The following is a 14791-nucleotide window of genomic DNA, read 5'->3' as shown; positions in this document are numbered from 1 at the left end:
AAATTGAATATAGTAGCGATCGCGTGCTTGCCTTCATTTTCGATCCACCTCCTACCGATGTCTCTCTCATCCATAATGGGTTATATTAAATTGCCAATATTGTTCTGATTAAGTACCAATAAGTGTAGTACGTTTCGGCCTAGCGTGCAATATATTGGCAGTTTAAAGTGGTTTATATACATAATTTAATTATGTTAAGTACATAAAATATATCGTGTCAGCTAAACGAAATGTAATTATGTAAAAAATTATGCTAATTTATTCATTGACTGCAATTTGTTTGTAATAAAGACGCAACGTCTTCTTTATACAAAGAAATGTATATACCAAGAATTTATTGATACTTGCAACAAATATACTACGTGTACATGATAAAAGTATTTATAAATTGAAATATTCAAAAGCTAAGTCTCATATATTAAGATAAGCGTGAAAAGGCTTGGAACTTTTTCCACCACGCTGATTTTATCTGATAGAATTTCATCTGACATGTGTAAGATGCCTTACAATTTTTATCGACCACGATATGATTTATAAGCAGAAATTAACCATTGGAAACCCACCCCGGAATTGAACCTACGATCTGTGGTTAAGTTTTACTTGTACTCTCTCATCTCTCAACTTTTATCTATAGGGCAGAAATATGATTCAAAACTTAAAGTATTCTTTATTCGAGTTCGAGTTCGAGTGACTCATAAAAACACTTTTGATTCGTATTCAAAGTAATCGTCGTTATAAATTTAAATTAAATGTAAAGCTACCATATATTTGCAGAATGTAGATTCTACTGAGAAGAATCGTCAAGAAATTCAGTAGTAACTACTTTCCCAGTAGGATGTCAATTAAATGCGATTGAATCAATTATTTAAACTGAAAAAAAAAAACTAACGAAGTCAAGAAAATATTTTTTTTTTATATCAAATATGTTCATGATAAAGTTATTGTTAGAAACATAACACAAGATCTATCTTAGTCTATTCGTTTCGTGCTCGTTTTGTATGAACCTAGATAACCTCAATCTGGAGGCCGAATATTGTTATGAAATACTGATAGCTACGAGTGTTCTACGCGTGTTGTTTGTTTAATTCGTCTTGTTTTTAATATCCAGTTATATTCAACAAATAATTTTAAGATGTGCAATAATATCTAATAATAATTGTCGGTAGAACTTTGTGAAGGCCTGAGTACTGATTTTTTATTTTATTAAAATATATTGTGAGTTCGAAGGGTCAGCCTAGCTTAATTGCAACTGCAGCCTGCAGAGCGAATTCTCCTATGAGAAATGGTTGTGCAACTGTAATTGAAAAAATAAAAGGGTTATTTCATAATACAATAAAATAACAAAACAGTTGTTAAGTCGTAAGCGATGTTGCTATTTACACTTTGAACATTGTTTAGTCCTAGTCTCGTGTTTCTTAGTGGAGAGTGTGTTCGCGGACATAAATCAGATGTGCGATGTGATACTGTCAGGATCGGAGCCACGCGTCGCGACACGCCGGAAACCACCTTTGTCTGACTTAGTGTAGTCACGATGCAGATGTCCGTTATCACCTGATATTCGATTAGCCTTAATGATATTGGAATATATCGTATTGGTGACGTACACCTTCGGGGCTTGATCGTTTTTGCTCTGATTCTATACTTTATATACACAAATAAATAAAATTGAAGTGTCTGCCTGTGCTTTCAAAATAACTGCCTAATCTTTTCAGTTAATATGACTATTATATATCGCGAATTACAAGCCATTTTAATAAATGAAATATTTTATTTGCATAAATAAAATAGGCCGTATGTACGCTAAAGTGGCAAAGTTTTGTAGGATTTTCGTTACACTGAATTCCACGCTGACGATGCCGTGGGTTTCGCTAGTTATAATATAAGATTAAACGGGGAAGCACCTAACTTTTTTAAAATTATTTCACTGTAGGACGTCAGACGAGCGATCTTGCGTTAGGTGGTCACTAAAACCATAAACATTAGAACTGCAAGAAATCCAAAACCAAGCATACATCGTCAAAATCGCTGTGAATGATTAGGTCTATGATGTTATGTCTGTATTTCTAGTATCACTTACGCTGCAAACACACAACAATACAAAGTATAGATTTGACAGCAGAATTTATTACGTGGGCGGTACAATGAGAGACACACACAAAGGCTTGTTCAATGCAACTGTATACTAGACTCAAAACTTTTAATTAGCCTTAAACATAATTATTACATACATAACAATTCAATATCTAAATAAATAGTATCTGTGTTTTAATAATCCTAATTTTTTTATGTGTTGTTTATAACTCCACCTGAAACTTGTTCTCGTAATATAAATGAATACCGGTTGCTATTAAAAAATGAATTTAGAGAAAGTTAACATTATTAGTTTACTTTATAAAATATATTTTTTAGTAAAACCTTCGAATTATTTTTTAGAATTAATCGTTATGGTATGCACATAAAGAACACTATCAAATTCAAGACATTTATTTAAAAGGTTTTTAATGACACATTTGGTCTTGAAACATTGATACCAAGAATTTTTCTAGTCAACATATCAAACAGTATCTAAGGACTCTAATAGTACATTACGCAACGATCAGATGATTCGATGTCAATAATTTTTTTAGACCTTAACAGTTTCATTGGTTATTATTGGCGCTGATTTATCGTGACAATTCATTGTGTTGTAATTATTTAGTATGATACATCAATTACGTAAGTACAATGACATCAGATGCGATGGCGATGGTAACAGTTGATAGGTCACAAGCAAGTCAAGTGTGATTAAAAACAACTCCTTAAGCCATGACAGCAACCATATTGAAACGAAACAGCCCACTGAATAACAGACAATTCAAGAACCCGATATAGATATAGGAATATCTTTTGATAGGCAACATATTATTTTTGTAACTATTTCGATACGAACGTCAGTTCAGCGACACGCCCGGCGTTATGTAAATCGTTTGTGTTTTTATTTCCTACTAGCTAATCGTCCAGGCTTCGCGCGGGTAGATAAGAAAATTATATTTTGGTTAATATTTCAGTAAAATTCGTTGTTAGTGAGCGTCTACGTCGGGAAAGGAGTAACTATTATTTAGTATATTAAATTTTAAGTCAATCGTATGGATAGCTTATTTTTTTATAGAATAGGAGGCGGACGAGCATATGTGCCACCTGACGGTAAGTGGTCACTAACGCCCATAGACATTGACATTGTAAGACCATGGGTGATGTAACCATTGCTTACATCACCAATGCGCCACTAACTTTGTGCCTGTAATTACACTGGCTCACTCACCCTTCAAACCGGAACACAACAATACCATGTACTGCTATTTTGCGGTAGAATATCTGATGAGTGGGTGGTACCTACCCAGACGAGCTGGCACAAAGCTCTACCACCAGTATATATATATACACTGGCCTCCAAAAAAATCGACCCACCTACATTTTTTGTAAAAAAGCTATCGTATGGTTTTAAACTACCACATATTTATATTTTTAAGATTGATAATGAAAAAATGCAATTGTAGGATTGTACAAAAACAGAAATAGTGCGCAAAAAATAGGTTTTTAGGTAAATATGGGAGAAAATACGAAAACACAAAATTTTACGCAATTTTATTTTTTGTGTACAAAACGATTATGCCGTTTGTTTTTAAATTTGGGGGCCTAAATCTTACTTTAATAGGGAGTGTTTCCTCCTCTTGACCTAATCACTGCCTGCATACGCCTATAAAGTGACCTGATTAGCTTTTTAATGTCTTCCTGTGGGGTCCGTTGCCATTCTTCAGTTAGGGCAGCTTCCAGTTGATTCAGGGTTTCTGGAATTGGATTTCGTGCTGGAACCGTACGTTTTAGCTGGTCCCAGAGGTGCTCTATCGGGTTTAAGTCCGGACTATCGGCTGGCCACTGCATAACTGGAATTTCGACTTCCCTGAGATAGTCTTTAACAATTTTAGCGACGTGAGGTCGTGCGTTGTCGTGCATAAGTTGGAAATTATCCCCAATATATCCAGCGTAAGGCATCACATGAGGCTCCAGAATGTCCGTTATGTAAGTTTCAGCATTAACAGCACGATTACGGAAAAAAACCAGCTCTGTGCGTCCCGTCAAAGAAATACCTCCCCAAAACATTGTAGAGCCTCCACCAAATCGGACTGTTTCTCGAATGCAACACTGAGAGTAGCGTTCACCTGGCCTTCGCATGACGTTACGTCGTCCATCAGAGCCTACTAGAGACATTCGGCTTTCATCACTGAACAATACTGTCTCCCATTGGTCCAGTGTCCAATCGACGTGCTGCCTAGCAAATTGTAGTCTTGCTTGTCGATGGGATGCTGTGAGTTTTGGTCCTGTTGCTGGCTTGTGAGGGGTTAAGTTTTGCTCTTGAAGTCTTCTTCTTACAGTATTTTCACTCACAGACACTCCACGACTTTCTCGGAGTCTACCTTGAACCTCAACAGCCGAAAGATGTCGGTTTCTTAAAGACGTCAAACAAATAAAACGGTCATCGGTCGGGTTCGTGACACGCCCCCTGCCAGATCCTGGTCTCCGGCGATACTCCCCTGTCTCCAAGTAGCGTTTGTACACTCTTCGCACCGCTGAACGACTTAATTTTAGTGTTCTAGCCACATTTCGCTGACTTAACCCCTCATGAATAAGAGCTACGACTTGAGCAGCTTCTGCTTCAGTAGTATCCATTTTTTATGTTTAAACTTATTAAAATTATTGTTTCAACAAAGTTTCATACACTTAATCAATAATAAACATCGAATCGAGATGATTCCGCGTTAAGAACTGGAAATAAACTAACCATGCACTTTGTGCACAAAGTAACGTTTTCTTATCAATACTTTAAAAATATTCCAAATATCCTCAATAACACTTACAACTCCTCCAAATCAATATCAAGTGGGTAATAAAATGTTAAATGTATGTCCCATAAGTAAAACAATCCACCTAGGTCGTCGCATAGTTAAGATAACAACTTTGTAAGTAAAAAAATACGGGTGGGTCGATTTTTTTGGCGGCCAGTGTATATATATAGTATATAAACAAACAGTATATATAAAGTCACTTGTCGACGGCAAAACTTGAATCATCATAAGTTTTTCTCGAACGTGACAATTATAAAACAAATGTAAAACTTAAACAGTTTATATAAAATATATTTGAATTGGTTTACCAAAGAATACAACTCGAGATCAGCACGTTACAGGAGCAACCGATTGATGAAACAAAACAAAAATATTTAACGAAAAAGTACAGCACAGTAGTATAAAAGAAGTGACTTCCCGAAACTTTCCCGACTCGTGTATTGGAACGAAGCATCAGGTCTATGATAACATAATGTCATTCTGTTTGACTGCCTTACTTAACTTTTGATTAGATTTTAAACACCGTGTTATGTGTAGTGTTGCGTAAATTGTTAAATAACGAAGTTTTCATATACGTCATCTGCCGTGTGATTATACATATGCTTTATATATTGATGATTTTTTTTATGTTATATATGTTTTTATATATTATATTTATATAGGACTACGTAGAAGCTTGTAGATAGATGTTATGTGTCATCATATAATGATATAATATTTATAAAAACAATATTAATAAAACGCGATAAAAGTGTAATGCTTTTATATTTTTAGGTCGTCTTGGACGTTTAGCGTGTGCTAGCCCCGTTTAGTAAATTTTATGACAGTGTTCCGACATAGTACCGCACTTTTTGCTCTGTCTATCAGTGTTAGCGCATACCGGCGATCAAGTCCACGGCAAGAAACAAGTAATGGCACAGTTTATGTAAACAGAGGTAATTTTAAGCCACGATTGTTTTTGCTTTTGTCGCCATCTTTGTTATACCGCGTATGCATTAAAGTTTGTTAAACATTTTGTGTCATACTTAGCTGTCTTAACTGACGAGGCGGGAAAATTTTAGTAACCGATTTTCAACTCAAACATTTTTATAGAACAAATCGCAACCCATCAATAAGTCGAAAATATGATTCAATGCTTGTACCGCTTTGCAGATGCAAGGTTTTATTAATTAAGCGGACATACTATTTTGTGTCACCGGCTAACATTGTGCTGTAATAAAGAGCGTTGTGTACAGTGGGTCACGACATGTTTTATCAATAGTTATGAATTATAAGCTCTATTTTCAACGTAGTAAAACAACACACATCAGTGGACGTGTGTACATACGTACATATAATCTTTAAAATTGGAGCATGGTTTGTTTGGCTGGGTATTCAGGAATGTTCAGTGTGTGCGGTGATTATCGTGTGATGATGTCATTCTCTTGACGATTACATTTTTGGTTGACGGTCGAAGAACGTATTAATTTGTGAACGCGTTAATCTTAAAATATGAAATAAGAACTCAAATATGAAGGAATGTTTACAGAAAGTAGACAACGGTAACAAAATGTCTCACAATGAACCATAAACTAGTTCAAACGTAGTTTACAACTTACTCTATTTCCGAAGTCGGTCAGATGACGAAATTGCCATCAACCATCAACCTAAAACACTATTTCATACAATATATCACTGTAAATCCGAAATCATTCTGGATATAAAATGCTATATGCTTGTTCCTGCAATAACACCAGCTCATTTAGCATTTAAACCGAAACACGTTGTGTTACTGTTTGGTGGCAGAACCGGAGAGTGTGATGTGTCAAAAAAACATAAGATGGTAAAGATTTTTATTAAATAACAAAAAAAATAATAATAGTAATAACACCGTTTTTTAAATTGTTCAAATCATAAGACCAGCAATGCTCCTGCAAGCCATCCGGTGTTGCAGGTGTTCATGGGCGGTGGTAGTTACTTCCATCAGTTTAGCCTCGGGCCCGTTTATCTTACATAAACAAAGATTAATAATTCGATTTAAGCATGTAATGAGTAACCAAGATTAATAACAGGTAATAGTATCGAACTATTAAACTATTTGTATACCATAGATAACGTATTTATGAAATTATAATGTATATGATATAATATGATATGTATATGATATAATAGCAATAATATATATGATATAATATGCACCGAGATTAAGAAGAAAAAATCTAAATTAAAGTAAATAAGCTGGACAAAGGTTTCCCCCTTTTTTGCTAAGGTCTGGAGTTTGTTCTATTACGCTGCTCCAATGGGGGTTAAAGTCAGATAGACAGAAGTAAGTTTGGCAGATGACAATCCTAAACAGACTGGCTTCTAAATTATAAACATAAATTAAGAAAATAGTTCATTGCAACGTATACAGAGTCCTATACCCATATCCAATACTCATTTATTTTAAATAAAACACAATACATTATCGATTTACAAATATATTTAGCGGTTTTCACTCGGCGCCTCGATTTTCGGTTAACTTATTTAAAGGTTGACAACAATGAAGCAATAATGCTTTATGGAGATTTCGATTGAAATTCGTGTTGAAATTTTAAAAGAGAAACAAAACAGCTGTTTTATCTTTGATATCGTAATTATATTGTTTTAAACAATATACGACGTATCAAACATACGACTTTTAACCGACAAAGACGAACGTGAAATTAAATTATGGTCCATAAGTTAAGTTACTTTGCGCGTTTTCAGCCGCGTTTTACGTTACTCTATCGCTGTTCTATTTGTAGATCGTTATGCGATGTTGTGTAGCTTATATCCTTTCTCAATAAATGGGCTATCTGACGCAATCGTTTTTTTCAATCGGATTAGATAATCCCTACATCAGGGGCCAATTCTACTAGCAAATTGTTTATCTCAATCGAATCGAATCGTTGCCGTTTAGCTGTTTCCCTATTCTACTAATACAACCGTCCAGTTTCGGAAGTTTAATCGGAATTAAATCGAGAATGTATCGCGACTTTTACAAATTAGTAGAATTGATCCTCATCCTGTTTAAACATACTCTTTAACTTCATATTAGTATAGACTATCGAAATATATATCTAATTTAAACATTGAAATATTTTAATAAATATCCTTATAAAAGCGTAAGTGAGTTTGTTTGTTACGCTTTCAAGTCTTAACTACTCAACAAATCCTTATAAAATTTTGCATATACATTGTCAGGGGTACAGAAATGGACCTAACAATTTAAACTGTAGTCTTGACGATTATTTGAATTTGTTTTATATTTGTATCAATATATAAAATATATAAAAATCGTAACACTGTTTTGTTTACATTTACTAATTAAAAAACTTAAGTACAAAACAAATAATTTAATAAACATAAGCTTAATATGTTTCATCTTAGACAATTTTATTAAGAAAATAAACTTATTGTTCTGTGTAATAACATAAATGAGAGAATAAATACATAAAAATGTATAAAAAAATATAACAACGATCCCTTTAACTTTGGTTCTGTTGGTTTAAACGTATAGATATACTATTGTTTTTTTTTTCCGAAGTTTTTACATTGGCAACCTTGGCTACTGGCTAGTACTTATTACAAAATCTACTACCAAAAAGTAAGCCAGTGGAACTACAGCCACAAGGCACATAATATCCTAATTCCCGAAGATGCCCACTAGCGATTAAGTTTATTATTAACATACCTTACGGTTATCACATAAAACAGAACAACACAAATTAATAAGCTGCAATTCAATTGAATAACGGCTGGTATGAAGTAGTTATATCATTATTTAATTTCGCAAACGTGTTCCCAAATTCTAAATCAAATATTATTAGCAATAACATCATGAATATATCCGCTAAGGCCGTAGTCAAAGTCGAAAGTAAACAGCATGATCATTGGGGCTATTGTTATTGAAATAGTATCGCCTCCAAATCGCATGTTTGACCCGTGTTTGAATGGCGTTATTGAATTACCTTTGCCAGTTTGTCTGTCACAGTATTGTTTTGAACAATACGTATTCATTAGAATCAGTTATCTAACTTGATTTGTGAAAATTCGTATAAAGAAATTAGTATCAACTGTTATAGCGCGAGTTATTTGCGAATATGTTTTTTGTTTAGAACAAAATGCAATTGTTGGAAGTGCCTACATTTTACTGCTGTGTATTCAATACGGAAAGTCTATAATGTAACTATAATTTTATATATAGAAACGCTTAAATCATTTATACGCAATTAACTTTTTTTATTAATTTACTAAATGAAAGTATAACACAATAAATATTAATTAAAATCCACTATCGTATTTTTTTTACTAGACTAGCTTTAAATAAAAAAAATAAAAAGGATTAAAATATAAACGCTTAATTTTTTTATAATATTACGTGTGCTTATTGCTTATGAAACATCTTTGTAGATTTTACAATGTTTTATTATAATATAAAGAAAAATATATTATTATTTTAATTTGCTAAAACATTAACTTTGAAACAAAAATAGTCCTCAGCCTTAGTCCTCGGCGTCATATTGTTATTATATAGATCGGACTGCCTCTGGGCTAGTAGCTAGTGGCAGTGGATGAGGTCCTACATTTAATCCCCAGGTCAGGCAGAAAAAATGTTATTGGAATTTTCTGTCGAAGATCTCAGTAGGAAACTGATGTCTGGAAGCGTGTACACTCTCAGGTCTCGGAAAGTCATTGGTCATGCGACTGAACTCTTTCAGGTCGTATCGTATTGACGTCTTGTCGGATTATTAAACTGCATGCGGTTTGCGCACACACTTGTGCACTATAATATGTCGTGTTAATCTCTTGGCTGCTGTGGCCGAAATCGGTCAGGAGGACATCATAACATATATGTAGATTAAGTAATAGCGCATGAGATGCATATATAGATAGTCATAGTAGTCGCTAGGTAACCATATAAATATTACCATTCTAAAATCTGTTATTAAAAATAATTGTCGCAGCAATTTAAATATTTTATTAACAGTAAAAATCTAATAAAAATGGATAAAGGTAGCGTCTTTCTGTGTGTTATTAACCTATTTATAATTCAGGTTAATAGCTTACATAACCAATGTATTTATTAATAAATACAAAAGAGTTATCGTTTACGCGGTATATCGGATGTTTTACGACGAGACTGCAATCGACGCGACTAACATATTGTTATTAAATATACACTAAAGTTATTTAAAAATACGGTACGGGCGTAAACGGTGTGGTATTGATTTATTTATGAAAACAGAGGATACTATTTCAATGTTTTTTAGTACTATAATATCCTAAGTATTTATATAGAAATAATAAGAAGTTTAGATTTTTTTTTATAGAGTAGGAAGGCGGACGAGCATATGGGCCACCTGATGGTAAGAGGTCACCAATGCCCATTGACATTGGCATTGAAATGTTAACCATCGCTTACATCACCAATGCACCACCAACCTTGGGAACTAAGATGTTATGTCCCTTGTGCCTGTAATTACACTGTCTCACTCAACCTTCAAACCGGAACACATCAATACCAAGTACTGTTGTTTTGTGGTAGAATATCTGATGAGTTGGTGGTACCTACCCAGACGAGCTTGCACAAAGCCCTACCACCAGTAAAATAAAAAAAAGAATATGCAAGATGGTAATTTTTGGATTGTCCTTAATAACAGTGCATATAATTTATTTTGAAAATTTCAAATTCAATGCTGCGTCTCTGTGTCTGAACGCGATAAACTCAAAAATTACCGAACGGATTTTCAGATGGTTTTAACCAATGCACGGAGGTATTCATTGTATTTTTTAATGTTTTTGGCTGAAATGTGACGATTATTGTTGCAAATGTCATAAAATTTTTATGCAATCGTTTCACCCGTGCGAATATTAAGTAGTAAGTAGTGCGAGTAATAATAGTAAGAAGCCGGAACGGGTAGTACATTAATATGATTAGTTAAATAAAGATGTTTTATTAATGACAGAAAGAAATCAGTATTTAACTAAACACACGATATATGACATATGTAAGAATTAAGGTCGCTGTTCATTATATAACAATCTAGAATATATCACGGTAGGTTAATGTTCGTTCTATTTTTAAATTAGACGTTTTAAATATTAAATGTTAGTGCAAAAAGCACTTAAGCTAATTTTATTTTTCTATTGATTAATTTGAAAATAGTAAATAGGTATTTGGAGACAGAAGCTCATCCGCTTGAATTGTTTATTAACAAATAACAGTTTCGTACGTTTTCATATCACCATCATCATAATATCGTAAATGTAAAAGATTGTGTGTGAAATTTAATCTCAATTCAAAATATTCACATACGGCCTTCTCATTTTCAGTAGTGATACGTTATATAGAAAAAAAGTTTTGATTTTTGGAATAAAAATGAAAAATATAAGTCAGTATTACATCAAAATCAAAAATCAAAATGATTTATTCAAGCATTACACTTGCTTATTGATAGTCAAACCAGAAACTACCATCGTTTCGGAAAAAGAAACACCCAGCCCTGAGAACCGTTAGGTACTTTAAATATAATATTACCTTAGATAGTATATAAGACTCCTCCTCAAAAGGGAGAGGAGTCCTTAGCCTAACAGTGGGACATTAACAGCCTGTTACTGTTACTATATAAGACTAATTAGTATTTAACAACAAAGTATTAAATTGTTTATTTCTTTATATATAATTTATGTAATATTTGTACTGATATCCCCCCCACTGTACCCATAATAAGCAATGTTATACATAGTAACTTTGAAATCATTTAAATTACTATATAAAATGAAAAATAGGAATAATACATTCACAAATTGATTTTTACTCTTTACATAACCTTTTTTTAATAAATTATTCTCCTAACTATATATTATATATTGAAAAGAATTCTCGTATTTTTATCCTCTCGTGTTGCCTTAATAGTAAACACTAAAATCCAGTTTTAAAAAAATTGGATTAAAGTCAGATTTACTATTATGATTATGAACTAATACTCAAAGCTCATTGGTCGCCAGCTAAGTCGTCGGATGCCAATGACCATTCAGATAAACGTCAAATTAGTTATTCTGAATTTAAAAATCGTTACGAAAACTGGCGACTAAATATGTATATTTTGTTATAAATACTTATTTTATTTAATTAAAAGAGATTATAGGTACTTCAAGCACAATTTTAAGGTGACGTGTGACAAGATTAAAGATTACAAGGACTTTTTTTCGTTAAATAAAGAAATAATCAGATATAATCTTAAAATACTGGTTATATAGAGTATTGTTTTCATTCCACAGGTTTAAGTTTACATAGGTCCTCTCGTCTCGAAGGGCCAAAGGCGATGAAACCGATTAATGTTACTCAAAGACAACCTCGAGCTCGTCTTCCGGAGATAGGGTACACTTTTTGTCACTTAGAACCGTATATTTCAAGTTACGAAAAAAAGGATGAGAGTTATTTACTTGTAACGGAATAATTTCTCCTTTATATTTTAATGCAAGTAAAGAGACCTTTTAAAATCTTTTAAAGGGCTATTCTTTGAGTAAAACTGACGTGTTTTAAGTTTAATTTATGTTTTAGAATTAATAAACTGATTAATTTGCGAAAAATTTTGATTCTTGCGCTAAGAATAATCATTTATAATATACTAGCTAGCTAATTAGTTTTTCAATATATAATTACTGTCCTATACGATTATGCGCTTTTACGCGAATGTCAACGACAACTATACAAATTATCGACTCTGTACTTAATTAGATAGGTCTTTGCCCAAGCCCGTCTGGGTAGGTACCACCAATCATATATTCTTCCGCCAAGTATCAATACTTAGTATTATTGTATTCCGGCTGGGCGAGTAAGCCAGAATAAACAACAGGCATAAGGGAAATAACATCTTAGCTTCCTAAGCTTGGTGGCGGTGTACGAAATGTTTACTAAGTACTTCTTACGATGTCAATGTGCGGTGGTGACCACTTATCATCAAATGGCCCACTTGACAGTCAGCCTTCATAAAACAATTGAAAATAAAAATAGAACCTCAATTTGATGATTACGTTTCTTTAATTGGCGTTATAAAGATTATATTACTTAAGATACAGACACATGAACTAAGCATTTACATTTAGAAAATAGGCTTATAAGAAAAATCTAGACGTTACTTTCAAATCGGCGACGTACATTCATCTCGAAGTTGTGCTAATTTGTTTAGATCATATACGTTAAACTGTCAAACATAAATTCCACTTGTCGTTTCATGTTATTTGTTCATGCTTTTCTGTTCCCGCTTTTTATTAAGACCTCAACTCATGGGATTGAATTGTTTCCAACCATCTAAGAGTATTTTATACCTCTTTGTTTATTGGTTTCTAAGTGGTAGGCGCTTTGAGATAAGATAATATAATGTGCCAGAAGGTCATTTTTTGTCCTTTGTCAAGCGTAATATACATGTATAACTTTATTCTAAACATATTTGATATATATAAATAGGATAAGCCATTTCTGCCTTTCAGTTCAGTATCATTTTTTTTCTTTTAAGCATCGATAAAGGAACTGGCCCTTTATCGATGCTTAATTCATAAATTTATGCAAACGATTCCCAGTTAAAGTTAAATAAAAAATACTATATCTAATGATTATTTCAAATCATGTATATATATAATTTTCTGTTGAAATCGCTCTATGCTTTCAAGTACTGGTGATCCATGGTACTAAGATAATTGTTTTTATCGGAGCAATGTACAAAAGATAGCGCGCGTATTATTTCCGACATAATTATTTACAGATTACAACCAATTCATATTTAAATTAGTTTTGTAAATTAATTTAGAAATTTGTGCTTTGATTAGGTAAGGCTTATAATCCTATATCATAGACACAAGATATTAGTCGACGTCTTAGAAAATTTTAAAGCGTGCCGTCACTCTAGTTCCTTGGAGCTGACAAAGTTTTCTTACCTCGCAAGGTTTCTGCGGTGAGGTGCCTGGCACTTATAACTTCGAAACGACTCTCGGACTTACGGACCTTCCTTAGAACTGCGGCAACGAAACTAGACTTGAGGTATCTACTTTATTAATAGAGCGGGAAGCTTCAAAACATTTGTCCTTTGTCCCATTCGGGGGTCGGTCACTTCGAATTAGGATCAGCTTACCGTAAACCTCACTTTAATTATCTAGTATTAAACTTTTATGTATTAAAATGCACAATTACTAAAAAGTAGTTAATCATTAAATCATTATCGAAATATACTTTATTCAATTACACTGTTATAAGTACTTTTAAATTGAAGAAGAACTGGTAAGAAACTTAATTGTCACTCTAATTCTCAAATGAAATACACTAACTAACTACATATAAATTTTAATTTCCTGTATAGAAATCCACAAATAGTAACTCCACGTTTTTCTGTCATCTATATATACTTGTGTGTATTAAGCCTTACCTCAAAATATTTTTTTGAATAAAAGGCTTAAAATGCTTAGCAAGCATAGTTAAAAATATCTGCGGAATTTTATTATAGCTACGAATACCTTGCCCCAGAAATAATATATTGACTTTGGAAGACGGTAACTTGATGTTATAAGTTTGCCTTTACGTCTCGCGTTTATACAACGATGGCTGCTGCCTCAGTCTGTCGAAATCATCTATATTATTGTGATGCGTTTAGGTAGAAATCAGTTTTTTGTACGTAATTAAAAATATTTTTTGTAGAGTGAAAATAAAGTTTTAATAAATAATAATTATTTTCAAAACCTAACATTTACTTAACATAGGTTTTCGTTTAATTATTGATTATATATATGTTTTTAAAGCTTTGTTAGTTATGTGTTAATTAAAGGTTAAATGAGTCTTTCCCGTTTTAATTTTGATTGAATTATATAAGCCTAACACAATGTTTGTTCATAAATGATCAAGAATCGCAAGG

The 14791-nt window shown here is 32.9% G+C and overlaps 1 protein-coding gene across 14 annotated transcripts in view; it reads left to right on the top strand.

Moving 5' to 3' along the window:
- LOC126780312 (basement membrane-specific heparan sulfate proteoglycan core protein) overlaps positions 1–14791 on the top strand; it is a 148292-nt gene that overhangs the window by 62987 nt on the left and 70514 nt on the right. The gene's annotated exons all lie outside the window — the stretch shown is intronic.

The sequence above is a fragment of the Nymphalis io genome, chromosome Z, assembly GCF_905147045.1.
Source record: "Nymphalis io chromosome Z, ilAglIoxx1.1, whole genome shotgun sequence".
In the NCBI taxonomy this organism is placed as follows: domain Eukaryota; kingdom Metazoa; phylum Arthropoda; class Insecta; order Lepidoptera; family Nymphalidae; genus Nymphalis; species Nymphalis io.
Note: the sequence above shows the minus strand (reverse complement) of the source record. Positions and strands in the feature narration are given on the sequence as shown.